This window comes from Pseudochaenichthys georgianus, chromosome 1, assembly GCF_902827115.2.
Source record: "Pseudochaenichthys georgianus chromosome 1, fPseGeo1.2, whole genome shotgun sequence".
Classification (NCBI taxonomy): domain Eukaryota; kingdom Metazoa; phylum Chordata; class Actinopteri; order Perciformes; family Channichthyidae; genus Pseudochaenichthys; species Pseudochaenichthys georgianus.
In genome coordinates, this window is record NC_047503.1 from 40,346,427 (window position 1) to 40,358,190 (window position 11,764).

The 11,764-nt window shown below is 41.4% G+C and overlaps 1 protein-coding gene and 1 long non-coding RNA gene across 2 annotated transcripts in view; both read right to left on the reverse strand.

Annotated features, from left to right (window-relative positions):
* Positions 1-8,930, reverse strand: part of tet2 (tet methylcytosine dioxygenase 2) — a 33,493-nt gene extending 24,563 nt beyond the window's left edge. Inside the window, exon 1 of the mRNA XM_034087252.1 lies at positions 8,580-8,930. The gene's annotated coding sequence lies outside the window, so the exon portion shown is untranslated. The remainder of the gene's footprint in view (positions 1-8,579) is intronic.
* Positions 8,931-9,990: 1,060 nt separating this feature from the next.
* Positions 9,991-11,500, reverse strand: LOC139434069 (uncharacterized). The gene is made up of 3 exons (XR_011643480.1): positions 11,421-11,500; positions 10,730-10,832; positions 9,991-10,071 (listed from the first exon to the last, which is right to left on the reverse strand). It is a non-coding gene; the product is annotated as an uncharacterized lncRNA (long non-coding RNA).
* Positions 11,501-11,764: the final 264 nt, after the last annotated feature.

Here is an 11,764-nt window from a genome sequence, read left to right on the forward strand (position 1 = left end):
TTAGCATACTTTAATTGAATACATGTCTTTTTCATTAATTTTATTACCAGTGCTTCAATTCACAAATGTCTCATTAGTATTAGCTGTGGGAATTTGGATTAACTATGCAGCTATGAAGTTATAATTTGTATAATCAATTATGGTTATAAAGTGTAAAACAGGGGGAATCTAACGCTTTAATACTAGAGTGCAATGTATATAACATTATGTGGACCTACACAGGATCTTAAAGGGAATATGAATCAATTTAAAGACTTATTTTTCCGCTGAAATCGACATAATTCAGCTTCAGGAATCTGTTCTTGTTTTGTCAGCCATGACAATACAAACATGTATATATGAATAGCTGACTGCAGGGTGTAGGCTGTGCACATATTCCTGTAAAGGCTGTACATGGATATCTTTACAACTAACTTTTTAAATAGTTACCTGAAAACAGCCTCAGTTGATGCAGCTGGAGGGTGAAGCTGAAAGATAAAACTGGAACAATGTAGTCTGGATAATAATAATAAGTAGAACTCTTATTGCATGTACTGGTAGAGCTTCCTTCAGGTAAAAAATATCAACTTCAAGGTAAAGAGTAACTGGCCCCATAATACTAAGAAGCCCTATCTAGGTGCTCTTAGCCATAATTAAGATGGATGTCAACAGTAATCCAGGATTGTTTGATCGTGTTGCACAGGGGTCAGTGCGCTCAAGAGTGGACAAGACACAGAAAATATATTTAGACACAAGGTCTGGGAAATATAGGAGTCGATGATTTGCGGCAACCTATTAAGGACCCGAGGACAAAGCGTTTTTGTGGAGTCTACTTTTCAGGGGCGAGGCCGCACTGTTGACAGTTTGAACTTGACACAGTCCACACTGTGGCTCCAAAGCCTTTATGTACACAGAAAACTCCAACAGGATCTTCATTGAAGAGATGTCCCTTTAACTCGGTTCAACGTAAAGATACAAATGCATACATGTGGGATGTTATGCAGGAGTTTGAGGACGTCGGACGTGTGTTGGCTCGAATGCATGTGGTGTATAATGTCTGAGCAATGTCTGATGAGTTGGAGAACACCAAGGAGGTGTACGCCTGAAGTAAATGGTAAAGGTGACATTTTTGAGCATGATATAGGAATGTAAAACTCAACGTGTTAGAGATGAACACGTCTCCGTGCGTTTCTGATACAACTGGTTTAGTAGGTATTCTGGGAAACCTCCCACTCGCATGAAAATAACATCCAGCTACTTTAAACTCCTTCTACCTATAACTATCTTTTTCGGATTATGCTTGTTTGTTAATTATATATTTCTTCCTTTTTTTTGTTATTCTAACACCGGAACATGATAATTAAAGTCGTGCCAAACAACCTCTGATTACCGGCCACAAAGTCATAGATCAGATCTTTAAAGCGTCCTCCAAAAAGCAGCTCAGTTCAGCACCATTCACACGCATGTCGTGCAAGAGAAGTACATGTCTGATGGTGCACAGCAGTTACACAGACTTGACAAACCTGTTGGTATTCTCTCTGTTTAGTCACCACGACCAGAGGAAAGCTTGCCTAACTATGAATCCCACAGTGCAAAGCTCACACACACACACACACACACACACACACACACACACACACACACACACACACACACACACACACACACACACACACACACACACACACACACACACCCACACACACACACACACACACACACACACACACACACACACACACACACACACAGTCTAAACCCTTCTGTGGCTGCATCACATGGAGACTCTAATTAAGAAATGGGCTTCTGAGCGTACAGCTAACCTGCCCCCCCACCAGCCTGTCTCTCTTCCCTTCTGACCCTTTGTCTATGCAACAGTCAATATATCTGACTAACTTGATGAACTGTGCGCCGAGTAAAGTTAATTTCTCTCGGAGTGCTTGGTAGCCATGGCGACCATCTTATGAGCTCCCCAAAGCCCATCTGGTCAAAACATTATCCCGGCTCGCTGCACATCAGGCCGCTTTGCCGCGCGGCGCACATGTGCTGTATGCATTGATCCGGGCCAGTAAATCAACAGTGCCGCATACTTTGCACGTGCGGATCAACGCCTTTTTAAAATTGCGAGTATTGAAACGTAGACAAAAATCAAACCTGGCCCACTTTTCTTTCTGGAGTTTACACTATTAAAATCTAACAGTCTTCTTTTGATCTACAGTTTATTTTTAGAGTGAAAAACAAATAGAAATGGAAAGGAATACTTTATAGACCTTTTCCTCGTCACTCATTCTCCCATCCACTACGATTTGGCATGGAATGGAAAAATTCAAGCCAAGCGATGATTAAACCGAATCTCATGTTTCTACAATTCGTCCTCTCGGCTGCGAGCCTTGGCACATTTGTTGAGCAGATATTTCCTCTCCGTTTGTATGATCCAAATCCAAACCAGTCTCCGATCAAACAGGAAGCGGAGGTGGATGGTAAACAGAGCAAAGGGAAAACATTAAAACATGGCACTGAAGGAATTTTAAATGGTCTTAATCCCAGGCCAGATTTCAGAAGACTGAGCTTCAGATGGTAGTTTACTGGGAACCAAAAGCAAGGTAAGTTTCTCTACTTCCTTCATTCTTCTAGTCATGATTAGTAACGCATATCTTGGAGGACATATTATCTCCGTCTGTCTTTTGTCATCTGCTAAGCAAATGTGTTGATATTCTTCCCTTCATTGGTCTCTAAGCAGCATGACCTGAACCAGTGTTGCTAAGCTCCCCTTTTCCCTCCAATGGGTCGGCGGCACCTGACTCTCATTGAATAAAAACCACAAATCCCCCGAAGAGAGGGATATTGTCTGTGATTCATAAGGAAGTTCAGAGATTTCAAACAATATTTCATATAGAGTCCTTTAACATCGTCTGTGTTCAATTGTTCACCAGATATGTATGAACCTTAGAAATCATCAGAGCTAAAACTGGACACAAAGTTGGTTCCTTTTAAACAAAATAAGAAACTATATCTAAAGAGGGATCTGTCATGAAGTCATTAAGGATCTGATGCTTCTCGTTTTATACTGATTTATTGTATAGTTTCTTTTATTGGTGCAAATTTGTCTGTGTTTTATAATTGAGTTTAACATTTGGAGCTTTAATATGCATACTAATTGTTGAGATGTTGTGTTTTGGGTATTCTTTGTTGGGTTTTAAGTATTCGAACAGCCTGTGGACTGGAATGAGCATTGACAACAATGCAGTCGGTTCATGCATACACAACTAAACATTAGAATACATCAACAAAAAACCGCACATGAAACTGCATTTGCACGTAACATGTCTTATTTTGGTATAAGTTTCGATCCTTTCAGACCCATAGCTATACTCAGTCTTTGAAACGTTCCTAATATAAATACATATGTAGACGCAAACCAGCCTTATTGTCATCGAACACAACGGCTCGGAAAGACACCAGCTGCTGCGCGCATACATTCCACTCAGGAAACCTAATATTGTGCGCGAGCCACTCGAGGCAGTTAGTGATGTCATTCAGAGCCTTTGGTAGGGGTACGCTCCGAAATGACATTCAGGACCAGCTGTCTGTCTTTGCGCTTCTTGCGTAGACAACAGGGGGCCACGGAGCCTAACCTTTTCAATGACAGGTCCGAGCAGCAAACCGTTTATATCTGACAGCCATTTTAGAAAAGGGTTAACAGCCATCAGAAGCAGTTGTTTAGGTCATCGTGGATCCCTTTGAGCAGCCTGATCAGGAGACAGGGGCATTAGTTATGGAAATGCCTTTTCATACATTGTTCTAATCAAAGCCATAAATGAGTCTCCTCTTTCGGGTCCTTGTATCTAATCCTTCGGCATTAGACCTGTGACAAAGCCTCCTTATTGTCACAGAATGAATTTAACTGGAACAGACTTCTATACATCTTGACATGCGAGTCTTATCAGGGTCCTAGCACGAGGTTGGATCACTGTTCAAGATCTGTAAGGCATATTGACAGCCTGTGTTCAGGTTTGCTTTTATCCATGCATTGGAACGCCTTTTGCAATCTTTCTCCACAACCTTTAAAGAGCTCTAGATTTAACTCAAATTCATTGATGCATCCAAACATTTGTATTATGTTCATCTTCTTTAATCACTTTTCTCAAATAGTCCATAAAAAACTGTGCAAGCTCAACGGTGAACTCAAATGTATATTATTAGTTTCCTTGCCCATGTTGGTTTTTTTCATACAATGTTGCTTTCATGACCCAACGCTTGAAGTGTAAATGGAGTTTATAAAATCATCTAGCTCGACCGAAAAGTTAAACAGCCAGTTTAATCTTCTGACCTTCACTATAAAGGCCTGTCGCTGTGCTATTCGCTGTAAGAGCAGCGTCCCCATGCTCTCAGTCTCGCCTACTTCTCGAGCACAGACACTGTTGTGACTGGAGCTCTTTATTTCCTCTTTTCTTACTCTTCACTTCTCATAGCGGAACTGGCGCCACAGCTTTCAAGCAGGTTGTCCACGCGTAGGAGCGGCTGCCCGGCGAGAGGCGGGAAGGGACGCTATTCGCTTTGAGGCGGTTACGTAACATCTCACTTCCCTCTCTGGGCGCGTGTTTGTAAACAGAGCGGCCATGTGCGTGTGCTCACGTGGAGGAAGCTTTTGAGTCACTGCCCTCGCTGTCTCACCCCCGAGGTAAACCCTGACATCGATACATTGCAGGGCGAGCAGCACTCCCTCCGGCCCCGTGCCACTCACACAGAGCCTTATCACACTCACTCCGTAATCACGCTTCAGCCCGACTCACCACGCAGCGCCTCGTGGAAAAAGAAGGCCACGAGTCATGTTCGGGATTCCCAAAGTGTCTCGTGAGGCAATTACTGATAACAATGTCGTATCTCAGACTTATAAAAACATTTGTATTACATCATTATAGTGTTGACCGGTAAACCACATGCAGGCCACATCACAGTCTCTTCAGCAGGCTAAGGCCTTCAAGGGAAAGACAGGATTCTTGGCGCAGTGAATCTGGTGAGGCAATTATTGATCACTGATTTTTTTCCTTTGTTTGTGATTTTGATTCAGTTCATTCTTTGGGTTTATTTCTGGAGGAAATAAGCACAGAGAAATCTGGAACCCGGAATGTTTACAGTTTGTACAGACTTAGAGAAGGCATTCACAATCAAAAGACCTTTTGACTTAGAAGCTGATCAGTGGGTAAAACATTGGGAAACATACATTAAACGGAAAAACCAACACATCTACCATGCTATTTTTTGTATTAAAACTCAATAGGTATTTCTGAGCTTATTTAACATTATTCTGAAAGTCCTACTTTTCTTTTATCAACAAGAACATTATCAAAGCTGTTGGTGACTAATTTAGTTTAAAAATGTATGTGTAAATGAACAAATACATCATGGCATGTCCATTGCAGACACACTTGATTGTGGTACACTGCTTTTCTATTGCTCTCTATAGAAAAACAACCCCCAATGGCAGACAAGAAGGAAATCAATATTGTAAAAATCAATACAACACTCAGTATCTCGCCATTTTGTCTCAGGAAAGCAGTCCAAGGGACGACCTGCACAGCCAGTCAGCAGGTACTAGCAATATATAAAATGTCTAACCTGCCACTGGGCCGGCTTCTCTGTGTCAGTCGCGCTGCAGCCCCTGGCTTGAAATACGATGCGTGGGCTGTACAGAGCAGGGTCAGAGGTGAGGGCTTGGGTATTGTAAGTGGACAGCATTGTAGTGCAACGCTATGGCAACTGGACATTCTTACCAAAGGTGATATTGTCTTTGCCCCGGGAGTGACATAAAGGAGCCTTACAGCCACGACGACGAAGCAATCCAATGGCCTGGCTTTATCTGTAGGTGTGGATAGATGAGAGAAGCTATGTGCATGTGATTGATCTATCTGGCCCTTCCCCCACCCAACCCCCTATTGGCTCAGTAATGCTCTGGTGCCTTTTCAGCTGCTGATGTAACAGCAGCCATGCAGAGGCCCACGAAACAGCTCCACTCAGATTGTGTGCTTTTAATTTTTAATTTCAGAATGTGGCATTATTATGCAGGTCAGGATTAGCATATTTAATTACACCCAGGCAACAACCAGTATAATGTGTATGTTAGTAGACTGCAATGAACTGGGTGATGCATTCTAACTATGCAGTATATAATGTGAAATGTGTTGTCTGATGTGCTTAAAGTATAGTTATTAATACATCTAACAATTTCATTAGACTACAAATATCCATAAATGGTAGTTGTTGGTTAATTTGAGCTGTTAATTTGTTAGTTTTTCTCTCTGGTTAGCTAAATAAAAACAAAACAAATATCTAACAAAAATGTACCCAATCTGGCCTTTCATACGACACGTTATTCACAGTGTCTTATCTTCTTGGATTGCCCAAAGGGACCACAACACACACATAAGTGTAAAAGCACACACACAAAAGCGTAAAGCACCTGATCTCGTGCTACTATTGAGAACACACCTGCTGGAGCGCTGGTGTTGACACCACGCAGTCAATGACCATGCTTGCCATATCAAAACACAACAACGCCATTGCGTCAGACGGGCGCACCGACATTGTTGCTTCGAACGTTTCCTGACAGCTCACTGGGAATAACAAATTGGATATTCGTCAGTAGAGAGTAAGTGAGTGCACTGTAGTGTGTTGGTTGTCGGTTGTGTTCTAACCCAGAGAAATGCAGTATGTAAACACACACATTTTTAAACAAATGCTTAATTCAGAAGGGGAAAGGGGCAGTTGGCTGGGATAGAATAATGTTCCCCTTTGTCGTCATCAGCTGTTCAAATAAAAGCTTGGCAATTGTCTTCAAGTCATTTGACAAGCAACTGACTTGGGTTCGACTTAACTGCCACTTCATATTCTCTGTATTCCCTTCTTCCCACGTATTTCATTACATGTTTCTCTCTCAACTTGAAGCTTTGACTTGCAGTTAATACAAACTGAATTACTGCCTTCCTGCAGACAGTTGACTTTGTTTATTTACAATGCCCAATGTCAGGCCCATCATTATTCTCCACCTTGCAGGCATGCCTCTACTTTGCTCTTCACCTGAGGCCATGCTGTTACATTACGACTGTAGTCAGTCGAGTCCCACAAGCCCAATACACAAACCTGGGGGATCTGTTATAATCTAATGGGCCATTCTGATGTTAATCTGAGAGTACTTAGTGAATGCAGAAGAAAAACAACTAACAACCAATTACCTATGTGCTAATTAGAGATAACAACTAATGGCCTATTAAACATCTCAATTGACATGTTGTTATCACACACATGACAAGTATATGTCTATAACATGTGTAAAAAACCAAAATGAAGCAGGCACAAACTCTACTGTTATCACTCCTATATTGTAGTTAACTTCAAGCAAGTATTTCTACACCACCTCATTTTAAAATGCTTACAGATAAGCCACACAGTGAAGAACACACACACACACACACACACACACACACACACACACACCTCTTTGTGTTGTCAATAATCTATTGGTCAATAGCTCTGTTTCACAGCAATCTGATTGTTGTGTGACCTTTAACTGCATTAGTAATATACAATCCTGTCAACCATCCCTTTGTTTTAGTTTCTCAAAGCAGTCGACACTCAGACATAGGATGTGTGCTGCTGCTTTCTGGCAACAGTCTCAAGTATAGCCTCGAGTTAAAAGAAAAAAGCTGCTCCAGGATGACCATTCTTGTTCCCCCCAGTTAATGGTGCAGTAGGATAGAGTTTCATTTCCTCCAGAGCTTTCTGACCTTGTCTGCCTTCACTACACTCTGCCACCACAATTCCCTTCTCTTTTTACTCCTCCTTGGGATGTGTCTTTGTGTCTGCTTGTGTTCGGTGGTGAAAGCAATGAAAGCTGATTAACAGAGATACACAGAGCCTAAAGCTATTCCAGTTCTACTGCTGTGCACACTGCACGCACGTCCAGGTTGGACTTTTACTCTTCTGCATAGTCTCCCCGCTGAACAGCACAAACACACACATACACAGCCATGGATATTGGAGTAAGAAGCCACAGGGGGGAACACTGCATGCAAATTAACCTATATGAAAAAAAATACCATAATTTTGTAATAGCTAATAATTCCACATAAATGAAAAAATGGGAATCTCCTCTTAAAACAAATGCATAACTAGTACACGTCTTTCAAGCACACCTTTGAAAACAATTATTATAAAAAAGCAAAGGTCAAATATAGAGGAAAGAAAGAGAGCACTATTGAGGCATTTCATTTATGCTTAAAGAAAAGTCCTGAACAAGCAGTCTAAGTACACCATTTTCTATGATGCATTGAAAAGCAGCAAGAATGTGCAGTGAGCACAGAGCACACAGGGAAACACAGAGGGTGTATTTTCAGATTCAGCTGGCAAAAAAAAGAAAGAAAATGGTCAGCCATGTTGGAGTAGCTTTATCTAATATCCCCTCCTTATTATGTTGGCTCTTGCTTTTACGGTGGGGGACATTTGCCATAGGTCGCCTGATGCAAAAAATCACCAAAAATACACATAAATACAAAGTAAAAAAAAGTGTAGGCAGAGTATAAACGCACTAAGCAAATTCTCACCTCCTTTTTACGTCCCTCCACTTTGTAGAAATTCCAACAAACCGTCTGGATCTCCTCTTTAACAAATCCTATAGGGCAGCCATCTTGCCTCCTTCTGTTCTTCTATGAAACAGACTATCCTCCACATCAATATTCATGGAAACCAGTCTGACGTCGGCTCTCATCATCAGGAGCCCTGGTGTCGCTGTGTTGCCGGCATGAGAAGCACACACTCATGCACTCTGGTGTAAAGCAGCAGAACAGACAAGATGTTGCTGCAGGTCAAGGGGAAGAGCCTTACTTTACTGGCAAACTCAAATAATCACAAAATCACTTTCCTGCTGAGTCCTCCCACACAAAGAGACAGGTTTTCCTTCCCTCCCCTGCTCCCTCCTCTTTTTTTTCTTCTCCCCTCAGCCGCACACAATAGTGAACACTATAATGATGGCTGCCCTGAAGCACTGGACTGGATTCAGTGAGCAGGACAGGACTTTACCCACAGTACACTTTATGTTGAACATTGCACTGTCTGACCGAGGCAGAGCAGAAGAAGCCACCACCCCCTTCCTTCCCTCAGACAGGAAGCCAAGTGACTCATGGTTTTTCCCTCCCTTTTTACCCTCGACTATCTTGACTTCCTTCTTTCATTTTCTTTCAAATCTCTGTCATTGCGTGCAGAAGTTCCCCTGTTGTGTAATAGGCCTAGTTCTTGAGAGCATTAGTGCAACACTCGGAGGTGGCCTGATTGGAGTCCAACCAGTTGAACACTTATTTCCAACGGCTGTGTCCTATTTTGACACACCCCAGCCGGCTCATTTTAGAGCGTAAGACAACTCTCCAGCCTCCATACAGGCAGCATACTTTGCTCATCGCGTCTGCCAAGACCCACCTCCTGTTGACACTGGCCACGTGGGCTTGAAACAGATAGAGACAGCAGTGTGAGAAAGGGGCTTTAAAAGAGCGATTTAAAAGACAAATACAGCCCAGGAGGTTGTTGGAATAATACTTGTACAAATATGTTGTAATAGGGACAGTACTCAAACATCTGCTGTGGTTTAACATACTGGTGTTACATACTTGTTTATTTTGCAAAGTGTGCAAGAATATATTTTATTTAAAAGGTCATAAATATAATCTTAAACAGATTTCTAAAGACACAACAATAAAAAGCATGTTTTTAAGAAAACACAAAAGTTGTGATTTATTAACATATGGCCAAAGCTTTAACAAACATGCTCAATAGTGGACCGCCTACCCCATTCACTTTGCTATTTAATTCCTCTTTTGCTTTACTAACAGGTGGGTCGTCTGAAAATAATCTGCCTTTAGCTCCAGTCCAGGCTTAAAAGGAGACCCCACCTCTTTTCTATCAGCCCCTGCCTAGCTGCAGTGACATTTGTTGACTCAATAGTTTCAGGCTCAGAGCAGAAAAGGAGATTTGTTTTTACACAGAATGGGGGAGGGGAAGAGGCAGCGGGAGGAAGGAGGAGTCACTCTAGCTGCAACTCAGATCCTGTTAAGACAAAATAGAGCCCTTTACATCAGATCTGCCTTCTTTCTTTACATAACTCAGCTGTTACATAAGTGACGTTTGAAATGCCTTTAAACCACATTAAACAGTTGCTATTAAGTCAGAATGGGTCGTTCTGGCTGCAGGGAAAGGTCCTCATTGATCTGCTCTTGAGGCTGATCACAAAGGAGGGGACATAGGTCGACTTAGAACAACAGAAGGATTTTCCGCTTGGAGATGTTTGTGTGAAAAGTAGCTGCAAATAAATATCAGAAAGAAGTTCCTGATATATTGAGTGTGCATATACCGCTACTTAATAAAGCCTTTATTAAACATCCAACTGAAATATAAAATCAGTTTGAAGTTAAAGCAAACAAGTTGATATCAGAAATGGCTCAACTATTGTGTGATATGTCTGAATACATTTGGAGTATCCGGGGGACTGTTGACAGTGGCGTGTTTCATCTTGGCTGTTGTTGGTTATCCTTGTGTGCACACACTAAGTTAATTTGAACTACAGTTAATGGTTAGAGAGCTTTTGACCACCAATGTCTAATCTCCAGATGAGTTGTGAAGATTGTAGAAGTGACTGAATGAAAAGCCCCTATTTCCCCCTTGCTTCATCCGCAATCAAAGCAACCCTGAGCAAAGCAGTACCTACCAGTAAACCAGGGAAGGGTCCCGTGATCTGCTGCAGGGCTTTCTGCGGTTGTTTGGACTGATCAGCTTCCTCGCCTTGTCTCTGGCCATGCTGCCTCAGGCCGCTGCTTTGAAACAAGAAAGTGAGTCAGATAATATTTTAAGCAACATAATGTAGGATTTGGTATTTTTGGTATTTAGCATCAACAGTTTCACAATGCAATTCGTTAATACACTTCTTGTGGAAATATGGACAGCTTTAAAGATTCTGAGATTCAAAGGTTTCATAGTAGCTAAAGTGAAGTTATGTTAATTAAAAATGTAAGTCCCAGGCTCCTTCAGCAATGCAACATAAACATAATTAAGACATAAAACAACAACAAGAGTGCAAAAAGCAACAGAATATACAATATATTGCAAGAGAATGTTGCATGTGTCCAATGTGCAAGTACATGTGTAATAAGTAAACTATAAACATGTAAAATAGAAGATAAGCTAAAAACAGAATGTAAAATAAAATATGTAAGGAATAATATACTGTGTATTGTAATAACAAATATATGCTTTAACGTTATACAAGTTTGTTATAGTTACATTATGATGAACAACTAGCTATCTGACAACCAGGCAAGTGCAACAAAACAAGAATAGCAAGCTAGCTAATTGTACTTAAATATGTAGAGAATCTGGTTGCCGTTTCCAGCAAACATTACCCGAGCCGCAGGTGGGAAATCTTCTCCTCCCAAGCAGTCCAAGACTTGTTGTGGCAGAGTAAACACTAATGCTAACTGAGCTAACAGCTAGCTGACAGCAGTTAGCAGTTAGCATTACCTAAGCAACAAGTAAAGCTTTCTGTCGTTTAGGAAACTCCATAAATCACCGAATGTCGAAGCACAGCAGCAAGAGGAAATAAAAGGGAACATCTGAAATGTTCCTCAATAAATAATGATCCAATTTTCCGAAAATCGACATATTGCATTTCTCCAGAGCACAGTCCACTCAAAAAACTTACAAGAGGTCTTGGTGCAAAGTTGGACTGGAATAGAAACCATTGACT